The sequence below is a fragment of the Chlorocebus sabaeus genome, chromosome X (genome assembly GCF_047675955.1).
Source record: "Chlorocebus sabaeus isolate Y175 chromosome X, mChlSab1.0.hap1, whole genome shotgun sequence".
In the NCBI taxonomy this organism is placed as follows: domain Eukaryota; kingdom Metazoa; phylum Chordata; class Mammalia; order Primates; family Cercopithecidae; genus Chlorocebus; species Chlorocebus sabaeus.
In genome coordinates this window covers 45,945,812-45,958,461 of record NC_132933.1, presented here as the reverse complement: position 1 = coordinate 45,958,461, position 12,650 = coordinate 45,945,812, and the positions used below count along the sequence as shown (strand labels likewise).

General features: G+C 39.3%; 1 pseudogene; it reads left to right on the top strand.

The window, feature by feature from the left end:
• The first annotated feature begins 529 nt into the window (after nucleotides 1-529).
• Nucleotides 530-8,687, top strand: LOC103232456 (keratin, type I cytoskeletal 18 pseudogene; annotated as a pseudogene).
• Nucleotides 8,688-12,650: the final 3,963 nt, after the last annotated feature.

Sequence of the window (12,650 nt, the reverse complement as noted above, 5' to 3'; positions counted from 1 at the left end):
TACCCTCCCTGGGGCATGCAGCTCTACCCACCCACCACCCTCCCCCATGGCTTTTGCTCAAATTTAAAGCTGTTTTTGGAAGCATCATTTCAGGAGCTAAAGGAACTAAAACTCAGACTTAGACCAAGCCTGAATTGATGTTGGCTGCAGTGGTCACCTGCCTGGTATGGTCTTTAACAGCATTTGGAAAAGATTCCCTGTCCAGGGAATAATAATAACTAATATTTACAAATAAATATGTGCCAGGCCCTGTGCTAAACAATTTACATGCATAAATCATTTAATCTAAAAAAAAAAACTATGTAATAGGCACCACTATTATCCCCATTGTACATTTTTCCAGTTCAAGATGGTAGACTGAGCACAAATATTTAAGTCTTGTCCCTCCAGAGGCCTCATTAAAATAATAGCACAGACATTTTAAAATGCATAAACCCACCACAACAAAGAGAATGGGAGGGAGCCCATCAGTGGCTGAGAAATTTAAATAAATTTCTGAAGTCAGAAAGCATCTGAGCAGTGCTAACTGATGAAGTCGAGTGGAGCAAACAATCAGTTGAAACTCTGTGTGGAAGGGCTGCAGCTAAGGAGACAGCTCGCCTACATTGCAAACCTTAGCAAGACTACAGGTACGACAGAAATAAGAGTGAGGACTGGGGCTGACAACAGGGCGATTAACTGAAGGTCTGTAAAAAGAAGAGTTGACCCCCAGTCCCTACATGGAGATGACCTGGAAGCCAAATATTTACTTGCCAGCGTAAAACCAAAGAGTTTCTTCACTACAGAAATTGAATAAAGTCTCTAGAGATAATTAGGGCAGCTAGTTGGATGTCAGTGACTCACAGTTAGGCCTTTTGTAGTTTGGTATTTAAACCCCACTCCATATCCCCTGCAAAAGATTAATATACAGATCCTCTCCCATTGTCCTTAAGTAAAATCTGCCCATTGTCAAGGTCTGCTCACATATACCCAGCTCCCAGTCATACTCTCTATAGCCTCATTTTAAAAGATAAACAGGAAACAAAAGAATATTAGACAATTAGACATATGAGAGAAGACTGGAACTTTAAAGAAAAATCACAATATTTAATGAAACAAGCAGAATTGATTTAGGGAACTAAAGGTACTATAAATAAAATTTCAAGTAGTATCCACAGAGAAATTTGACACCGTATTACATCTGTAAAACAATAATAGAATGCAATAAAAAATAAGAACAAAGAATGCAATTGAGCTCTTTGCAAAACTTTTCAATATAAATATTTGTACATTGCTTTGATGTTTGAACCACGCAAAGGTACTACTTATTTGAAATAAATTAGTTTAATTTTTTTTTTTTTTTTTTTTGAGACAGAGTCTAGCTCTGTCACCCAGGCTGGAGAACAATGGGGCAATCTCGGCTCACTGCAACCTCCGCCTCCTGGATTCAAGCAATTCTCCTGCCTCAGCCTCCCGAGTTACTGGAATTACAGGTGCCTGCCACCTTGCCCAGCTAATTTTTGTATTTTTAGTAAAGATGGAGTTTTGTCATGTTGGCCAGGCTGGTCTCGAACTCCTGACCTCAGGTGGTCCACCCACCTTGGCCTCCCAAAGTGCTGGGATTACAGGCATGAGCCACAGTGCCCGGGCAGTTAAATTTTTTAAAATGATGAGCTCTTGGAAATAAAATATATCATTGGCAAAATAAAAGATCATAAAAGGTGTATTAGCTTTCTATTGCTGCATAACAAATTACCATAAGCTTAGTGGCTTAAAACAACCCACATTTTTAATCTTATGATTTCTGCAGGTCCAACAGTCCAAGCACAACATAGCAGGGGTTTCCTGTTTAGAGCCTCATGAGGCTGCAATCAAGGTAACCTTAAGATGTGTTCTTATCTCAAACTCAGGGTCCTTTTCCAAGCTCATTCGGGTTGTTGGCAGAATTCAATTCCTCAAAGTTGTAAGAATGAGACCCTTACAACTCAAAGGTGCCCCTCTCTGTAGGCAGTTCACAAAACAACTGTTTTCTTATTCAAGGCCAGTGAAAGAGTCACTCCAGGTTCTGTCTCCGACTCCTAGACTCCCTTTAAAAAGCTAACTGATGAGTAGGCTTCAGAAGGTCAGTAATAACAAACTTCTCCGAGCTAAAGGAGGATATTCGAACTCATTGCAAGGAAGCTAAAAACCTTGAAAAAAGATTAGATGAATGGCTAACTAGAATAAACAGTGTAGAGAAGACCTTAAATGACCTGATGGAGCTGAAAACCATGGCACAAGAACTGCGTGATGCATGCACAAGCTTCAATAGCCAGTTCGATCAAGTGGAAGAAAGGGTATCAGTGATTGAAGATCAAATTAATGAAATAAAGTGAGAAGACAAGGTTGGAGAAAAAGAGTAAAAAGAAATGAACAAAGCCTCCAAGAAATATGGGACTATGTGAAAAGACCAAATCTACATCTGATTGGTGTACCTGAAAGTGATGGGGAGAAAGGAACCAAGTTGGAAAACACTCTTTGGGATATTATCTAGGAGAACTTCCCCAACCTAGCAAGGCAGGCCAACATTCAAATTCAGGAAATAGAGAGAACACCACAAAGATACTCCTTGAGAAGAGCGGCCTCAAGACACCTAATTGTCAGATTCACCAAGGTTGAAATGAAGGAAAAAATGTGAAGTGCAACCAGAGAGAAAGGTCGGGTTACTCACAAAGGGAAGCCCATCAGACTAACAGCAGATCTCGCGGCAGAAACTCTACGAGCCAGAAGAGAGTGGGGGTCAATATTCAACATTACTAAAGAAAAGAATTTTCAACCCAGAATTTCATATCCAGCCAAACTAAGCTTCATAAGTGAAGGAGAAATAAAATCCTTTACAGACAAGCAAATGCTGAGAGATTCTGTCACCACCAGGCCTGCCTTACAAGAGCTCCTGAAGGAAGCACTAAACATGGAAAGGAACAACCAGTATCAGCCACTGCAAAAACATGCCAAATTGTAAACACCATCAATGCTAGGAAGAAACTGCATCAACTAACGGGCAAAATAACCAGCTAACATCATAATGACAGGATCAAGTTCACACATAACAATATTAACCTTAAATGTAAATGGACTAAATGTCCCAATTAAAAGACACAGACTGGCAAATTGGATAGAGTCAACACCCATCAGTGTACTGTATTCAGGAGATCCATCTCACGTGCAGAGACGCATATAGGCTCAAAATAAAGGGATGGAGGAAGATCTACAAAGCAAATGGAAAGCAAAAGAAAGCAGGGGTTGCAATCTTAGTCTCTGATAAAACAGACTTTAAAACAACAAAGATCAAAAAAGATGAAGAAGGGCATTACATAATGGTAAAGGGATCACTGCAACAAGAAGATTTAATTATCCTAAATATATATGCACCCAATACAGGAGCACCCAGATTCATAAAGCAAGTTCTTAGAGACCTAAAAAGAGACTTAGACTCACACACCACACAATAATAGTGGGAAACTTTAACACCCCACTGCCAATATTAGACAAATCAATGAGACAGAAAATTAACAAGGATATTCAGGACTTGAACTCAGCTCTGGACCAAGCAGACCTAATAGACACCTACAGAACTCTCCACCCCCAATCAACAGAATATACACATTCTTCTTAGCACTGCATCACACTTAGTCTAAAACTGACTACATAATTCGAAGTAAAACACTCCTCAGCAAATGCAAAAGAACGGAAATCATAACAAACAGTCTCTCAGAATGACAGTGCAATCAAACTAGAACTCAGGATTAAGAAACTCACTCAAAATCGCACAACTACATGGAAACTGAACAACCTGCTCCTGAATGACTACTGGGTAAATAACGAAATCAAGGCAGAAATAAAGATGCTCTTCAAAACCAATGAGAACAAAGACACAACGTACCAGAATCTCTGGGACACATTTAAAGCAGTGTGTAGAGGGAAATTTATAGCACTGAATGCCCACAGGAGAAAGCAGAAAAGATCTAAATCGACACCCTAACATCACAACTAAAAGAACTAAGGAAGCAAGAGCAAACAAATTCAAAAGGTAGCAGAAGACAAGAAATAACTAAGATCAGAGCAGAACTGAAGGAGATAGAGACACAAAAACCCTTCAAAAAAATCAATGAATCCAGGAGCTGATTTTTTGAAAAGATCAACAAAATTGATAGACCTCTAGCAAGACTAATAAAAAAGAAAAGAGAGAAGAATCAAACAGATGGAATAAAAAAATGATAAGGAGGATATCATCACCGATCCCACAGAAATACAAACTAGAATCAGATAATAATATAAACACCTCTATGCAAATAAACTAGAAAATCTAGAAGAAATGGATAAGTTCCCGGACACATACACCCTCCCAAGACTAAACCAGGAAGAAGATGAATCTCTGAATAGACCAATAACAGGCTCTGAAATTGAGGCAATAATTAATAGCCTACCAACCAAAAAAAGTCCAGGACCAGACGGATTCACAGATGAATTATACCAGAGGTACAAGAAGGAGCTGGTACCATTCCTTCTGAAACGATTCTAATCAATAGAAAAAGAGGGAATCCTCCTAACTCATTTTATGAGGCAATCATCATCCTGATACCAAAACCTGGCAGAGACACAACAAAAAAAGAGAATTTTAGACCAGTATCCCTGATGAACATCGATGCGAAAATCCTCGATAAAATACTGGCAAACCAAATCCAGCAGCACATCAGAAAACTTATCCACCGCGATCAAGTTGGCTTCATCCCTGGGATGCAAGGCTGGTTCAACATACACAAATCAATAAACATAATCCATCGTATAAACAGAACCAAAGACAAAAACCACATGATTATCTCAATAGATGCAGAAAAGGCCTTTGACAAAATTCAACAGCCCTTCATGCTAAAATCTTTCAATAAATTAGGTATTGATGAGATGTATCTCAAAATAATAAGAGCTGTATATGACAAACCCACAGCCAATATCATATTGAATGGGTAAAAACTGGAAACATTCCCTTTGAAAACTGGCACAAGACAGGGATGCCCTCTCTCACCACTCCATTCAACATAGTGTTGGAAGTTCTGGCCAGGGCAATCAGGCAAGAGAAAGAAATAAAGGGTATTCAATTAGGAAAAGAGGAAGTCAGATTGTCCCTGTTTGCAGATGACATGATTGTATATTTAGAAAACCCCATCGTCTCAGCCCAAAATCTCCTTAAGCTGATAAGCAACTTCAGCAAAGTCTCAGGATACAAAATTAATGTGCAAAAATCACAAGCATTCCTATACACCAATAGTAGACAAACAGAGGGCCAAATCATGAGTAAACTCCGACTCACAATTGCTACAAAGAGAATAAGATACCTAGGAATCCAACTTAAAAGGGATGTGAAGGACCTCTTCAAGGAGAACTACAGACCACTGCTCAACGAAATAAAAGAAGACACAAACAAATGAAAGAACATTCCATGCTCATGGATAGGAAGAATCAATACCATGAAAATGGCCATACTGCCCAAGGTAATTTATAGATTTAATGCCATCACCATCAATCTACCAATAACTTTTTTCACAGAATTGAAAAAAAACTACTTTAAAGTTCATATGGAACCAAAAAAGTGCCTGCATTGCCAAGACAATCCTAAGCAAAAAGAACAAAGCTAGAGGCATCATGCTACCTGACTTCAAACTATACTACAAGTCTACAATAACCAAAACAGCATGCTACTGGTACCAAAATAGATATATAGACCAGTGGAACAGAACAGAAGCCTCAGAAATAATACCACACATCTACAACCATCTGATCTTTGACAAACCTGACAAAAACAAGAAATGGAGAAAGGATTCCTTATTTAATAAATGGTGCTGGGAAAACTGGCTAGCCATATGTAGAAAGCTGAAACTGGATCCCTTCCTTACCCATTACATAAAAATTAATTCAAGATGGATTAAAGACTTAAATAGTAGACCCAAAACCATAAAACCCTAGAAGAAAACCTAGGCAATACCATTCAAGACATAGGCATGGGCAAGGACTTCATGACTAAAACACCAAAAGCAATAGCAACAAAAGCCAAAATAGATGAATGGGATCTAATTAAATCAAAGAGCTTCTGCACAGCAAAATGAACTACCATCAGAGTGAATCGGCAACCTACAGAATGGAAGAAAATTTTTGTAATCTACCCATCTGACAAAGGGCTAATATCCAGAATCTACAAAGAACTTCAACAAATTTACAAGAAAAAAACAATCCCATCAAAAAATGGGCAAAGGATATGAACAAACACTTCTCAAAAGAAGACATTTGTGCAGCCAATAGACACATGAAAAAAATGCTCATCATCACAGGTCATCAGAGAAATGCAAGTCAAAACCACAATGAGATACCATCTCACACCAGTTAGAATGGCAATCATTAAAAAGTCAGGAAACAACAAGTGCTGGGGAGGATTTGGAGAAATAGGAACACTTTTACATTGTTAGTTGGAGTGTAAACTAGTTCAACCATTGTGGAAGACAGTGTGGCGATTCCTCAAGGATCTAGAACTAGAAATAACAAGTGACTCAGCCTTCCCATTACTGGATATATGCCCAAAGGATTATAAATCATGCTACTATAAAGACACATGCACATGTATGTTTATTGCGGCACTGTTCACAATAGTAAAGACTTGGAACCAACCCAAATGTCCATCAATGATAGACTGGATAAAGAAAATGTGGCACACGTACACCATGGATTACTATGCAGCCATAAAAAAGGATGAGGTTATGTCCTTTGCAGGGACATGGATGCAGCTGGAAACCATCATTCTGAGCAAACTCTCACAAGGACAGAAAACCAAACACCACATGTTCTCACCCATAGGTAAGAATTGATAAATGAGAACACTTGGACACAGGGTGGGGAACATCACACACTGGGACCTGTCACGGGGTGGGAGGAAGAAGGAGGGAGAGCATTAGGAGAAATACTTAATGTAAATGATGAGTTAATGGGTGCAGCAAACCAACATGGCACATGTACACCTATGTAACAAACCTGCACGTTCTGTACATGTACTCTAGAACTTAAAGTATACAAAAAAAAAGTTCACTGATTAAGTCAGGTCTACCCAGAATAATATCCCTTTTGATTAACTAAAAATAAACTAATTTGGGATCTTAATGACACCTGCAAAATTCCTTTACTTTTGCCATATAACTTAATCATGAGAGTAACATCCCATCCTATTCACAGGTCCCACCCACACTCAAGAGGAGAGGGTTATATAGGACATGTACATGAGTCAGGAATCTTGGGGGCGATTGTAGAATTCTGCCTACTACAAAGGACTGGAAGACAAAGATGAGGAAATCCCTCACAATGGGGAAAAATAGATGAGAAATAAAGGAAAAGCAATAATGAAGAAAAATTTAGGAAGTTCAACATCTAGCATCCAATTATTAGAAATTCCAAAAAGAAGGGAGAAAATTATCAAAGAAGTAATATGATAAAATTTCTGAAAGCTGATGAAAAACGAGTTTTCTGACTGAAAAAGCCAACTGAATGTCATGCAGAGTTGTGTTTTTCAAAGCCACATTCCCAACTATATCAGCGTTCATATGCTGAATACTACGAAATGCTGATAAAAGAAATCAGTTAAACCTAAATAATGGAGAGACATAACATATTCATGAATTGGAAGACTTAACGTGGTTAAAATGCCAGTTATCCCAAACTGGCTATAGATTTAATGCAACATTTATCAAAATTCAAAGAGGTTTCTTGCAGATATAGACAAGTTTATTCTAAAATTAATATGAAAAGGCAAAGGTGTGGACAATGCCCGCATCGTTCTGAAGATCGACAATGCCTGTCTTGCTGCTGATGACTTTAGAGTCAAGGATGAGAAAGCTGGCCATGCACCAGTCCATGGAGAGTGACATCCATGGGCTCCACAAGATCATTGATGACACCAATGTCACTCAGCTGCAGCTGGAGACAGAAATCGAGGCTCTCAAGGAGGAGTTGCTCTTCATGAAGAAGAACAACGAAAAGGAAGTAAAAGGCCTACAATCCCAGATTGCCAGCTCTGGGTTGACCATGGAGGTAGATGCCCCAAATCTCAGGACCTCACCAAGATCATGGCAGACATCCAGGTCCAATATGACGAGCTGGCTTGGGAGAACCAAGAGGAGCTGGACAAGTAATGGTCTCAGCAGACTGAGGAGAGCACCACAGTGGTCACCAGGCAGTCCGCTAAAGTTGGAGCTGCTGAGTTGATGCTCACGGAACTGAGACGTACAGTTCAGTCCTTGGAGACCGACCTGGACTCAATGAGAAATCTGACGGCAAGCTTGGAGAGCAGCCTGAGGGAAGTGGAGGCCTGCTATGCCCTGCAGATGGAGCAGCTCAATGGGATCCTGCTCCACCTGGAGTCAGAGCTGGCACAGACCCGGGCAGAGGGACTGCGCCAGGCCCAGGAGTACAAGGTCCTGCTGAACATCAAGGTTAAGCTGGAGGCTGAGATTGCCACCTACCGCCGCCTGCTGGAAGATGGCGAGGACTTCAATCTTGGTGATGCCCTGGACACCAGCAATTCCATGCAAACCATTCAAAAGACCACCACCCTCCGGATAGTGGATCACAAAGTGGTGTCTGGGATATTAACCCAGCAGAAGCGGGGTACTCTTTGGGGACCCGGAGACTGATTAAAAGTTCAGAGGAAGAAAAAAGAAAGAAAAGAAAGAGAAAGGAAGGAAGGAAGGAAGGAAGGAAGGAAGGAAGGAAGGAAGGAAGGAAGGAAGGAATGAATTAGAAAAGCCAAGACAATATTTGTGGAAAAAATTAAATTAGAGGAATCACACTGAAAGATTTTAAGATTTATAGAAAGTTAAGTAATCAATACTGAGTGTTACTGGTGAAGAGATAGGCACATAAATCAATGAGATGGAAAAGAGAGTTCAGAAAAAGATGTACAAAAAGAGACAAAAGGCCAGGCATGGTGGCTGACGCCTGTAATCCCAGCACTTTGGGAGACTGAGGAGGGCTGATCACCTGAGGTCAGGAGTTCAAGACCAGCTTGGCCAACATGGTGAAACCCCATCTCTACTAAAGACACAAAAATTAGCCAGGCATAGTGGTGGGCACCTGTAATCCCAGCTACTAGGGAGACTGAGGCAGGAGAATTGCTTGAACCCGGGAGGCAGAGGTTGCAGTGAACCAAGATCATGCCACTGTACTCTAGCACCTGGGTGACAAAGTGAGACTCTGTCTCCAAAAAAAAAAAAAAAAAAGACAAAGATGCAAAAGCAATTCAGTGGAGAAAACACCATCTTTTCAACAAATAATACTGAAACAGTTGAACATCCACAGTTTCAAAAAAAGAACATTCACCTAAATATTATACCTTATATAAAAGTGAATTCAAAATAGATATTAGATCTAAATGCAAAACCTAAAACTATAAAACTTTTAGAAGAAGATGTAAGGGAAAAATCTTTGTGACATTGGGTTAGGCAAAGAACTTTTAGACATACCACCAAAAGCTCGATCCATAAAAAAGAAAAATTGGTAAATTGGGCTTTATAAAAATGTAAAACTTTTGCTCTGTGGCAGATACTGTTAAGAGAATAAAAAAACAAGCTGCAAATTGGGAGAAAATATTTGCAAATCACATATCTGACAAAGAACTTGTATCTAGAATATATAAAGAGTCTATTAAAACTTAGTAAGAGGCCAGGCACAGTGGCTCATGCCTGTAATTCCAACACTTTGGGAGGCCAAGAAGGGTCACTTGAGGCTGCAGCCTGGGCAACCCAGTGAGACTCCATCTCCCAAAAAACAATCAAACTCAATAAAACTAACTGAAACAAACCAATATTTTTAAGTGGGCAAAAAAATTTTTGAAAAGTCACTTTACAAACGAGGATACAAAAACGGCTCACAAACACATAAAATTCATCATTCAGGAAATGAGAATTAAAACTGCAAAAGTGTGCCTTTACAGAGCCACTAGTAATTGAAATAAAAAGGAGTGTTAATACCAAGTTTGGCAAGGATGTAAAGCAACTGGAACTCTGATTAATTGTTGGTGGGATTCTAAAGTGGTACAACCACTTTAGAAAGTACTTTGGCAGTGTCATAAAGTTCAACTTAACACCAATCATATGATACAGCTTTTTCACTCCTAGAGAGAATGGAAAACATATGTCTGCACAAAACCCTGTACACAATCTCCTTAGCAGCTTTATTTACAATTGTCAAAAAATGGAAACAATCCAAATACCCAATAAAAGTGAATAAACAAATTTTAGTAAATGCATACCATCGAGTACTACTCAGCAATAAAAGGGAATTGACTAATGATACATGAAACAACACGAATTTCATAAATATTATGATGTGTGAAAGAAGTCAGACACAGAAGTATACATACTGCATGATTCTAATTTATAGTGACAGAAAGCAGGTCAGTGGTTGCTTAGGGATAAAGAAATGATTTACAAAGGAGCCTGAGGAAAACTTTTGGAGGTGTTGGATATGATTGTGGTGATGGTTTCACAAGTATAAACATATGTCAAAACTTATCAAATTGTACACTTTTAACACGTACAGTTTATTGTAGGTCATTTACACCTCAGTAAAGCTATTTTAAAAGATTATAAAAACTACACTAATTTAAAGAAGTCATACACAAAAAGTTACCTACATATGATTCCATTATATGAAGTTTGAGAATGTGAAAATGTTTTAACTTATTTTAAAGTCAGAAGTAAAAATGGACTTTTAGGTCAAAGATGTTTCAGCATATAATATTAATATACTTATCTTTATACTAATGCAGTCATAAAATATACTTTGTTTAATGAAGAAAGGGTGCAGGAAGGCCAAAGTTCCTTTGGCCATACAAATCATAATACGTTCTTCTCTGTAGTGAATTATATTGGCAAAGTCACAATAATGTAAACATGATTTATTGGCTGTCAACTTTTAGAATCAACCTATAAACAAAGCATGGGAGATTTATTCAAAGTTATAGAAGAAAATGTAAATACTATCAACCTTGACAATGTAGAAGTAATTATACATTTGACAGAAAATGTAAGTAGAAGGGGAGAAGAGGTGGAGGGAAGCATATGGACTTGATTAGCTCCATCTGATAAAAACGGGGAGTCAAGAGATGCTATCTATAGTTTATGGTATAATACATAAGATTTCAGATATATTATTCAATGTTCTAAAAGTAATTAGTAGTAGAACAACAATATTACATAACTCTATTGGGGGTGTGAAGGAGGGGAAGTGGGTATGTTATTGAGTACTGCCCTCTCATCTATCATAGTAGAAATTAAATAGATAGGTATCTCAAGTTGATAAATCAAGGAAGAGAGCGGAGGCATATTATTTAGTGAACTAGAGGTCAATCGTCAGAAGAATTAAAAGAGAAAGATTAAAAATGGCAGCTTTGTGGGTCTGAAGGTGGATGGGCTGGCAGAAAGGGTTTTGCTCTTCCTTATAAGTTTTTCTGTACTGTTTGATTTTTTTAACCAGGTTCATGTGTCATTTCGATTTAAAAAAAGTCATCTTCTCTCACCCCTGTTAGTCTCTACTTGAGCATCATTTGTATCCTTCATTGTTCTCATCACAATCTGTAATTATTTTAGTTATATGTGTGATGATTCAGTTAATGTCTTTTTCTCCCATTAGACTGTAAGCTCTGCAAGGACAAGAACAGAGTCTTGTCTTCATTGCCACTCTATCCCCAGTGCCTGGCATAGAATGTAGCCCAGGAACCAGGATTACACCTTGCATAGCACTCTGGGAACCTCTTATTCAAAAGCCTCTCCAAGCTTCCTCTAGGACCAACCGGCAGTTGAGATGGAAGATGTTCTGTTGTGGAAACGCAGTGTCCTCCAAAAGGCTAAAAGCAGGGATGGCCATGAGCAGAGAAAGGCACTACAGCCAAATAGTACCCCAGAAAGTGTTCTAAACCTTCCCCGGTGAGGGCATGAGCTGGGGCAAATCAGATTATTCTTCCAGCATTGAAATCCTCTTTAAAAGAACATTAAAGAGTGCCTTCAAGTGGGCATTTTGCAGGGAGTAAAAGGAAGAGGGAATAGCAAAGGCACCTCTTAACCCTGGGAGATATAAGCCGTTGGCACTTCCACACTAGCTAAAGAGGCTTCTCTCAGTCTGCCTGGGCTTGTACCTGCCAGCAAGTACAGGCAGGTCCAGTAGATGAAGCTGATTTTTGTGGTCCTCCATGGGCAGTTCTGAAGAGGGCTCTGGAAACTGCTTGATAGCAAAGCTGAAGATTATCTTAGGGTCAGAACAAGAGAGCCTGGGGCATGGAGGAGAGGAATTGGGCTGTCATATCTTCTAGAGCCACTTACATAAGACCCTTGGATATGCTGGGGTGAATGGTATGGGCAGACCTGTTTGTTTCCTGATTAAATGAGGAAAGGTGATCTGTGAGGCTGCTCCCTCCTGGCCATAGCCTCACACATGATCCCTGGAGAGTCATAGACAGGGAGATTTCGAGGTTCAGACAACCCCATCAGACCCCTTGGGCTGTCTAGGGTTTCCTGGAGAGAACATTCTTCTAATGAGGGGAACCCAAAAGAGGGAAGCATAGAAAAAAGCCAATGAGGAATTACGACGCCACCACTGGA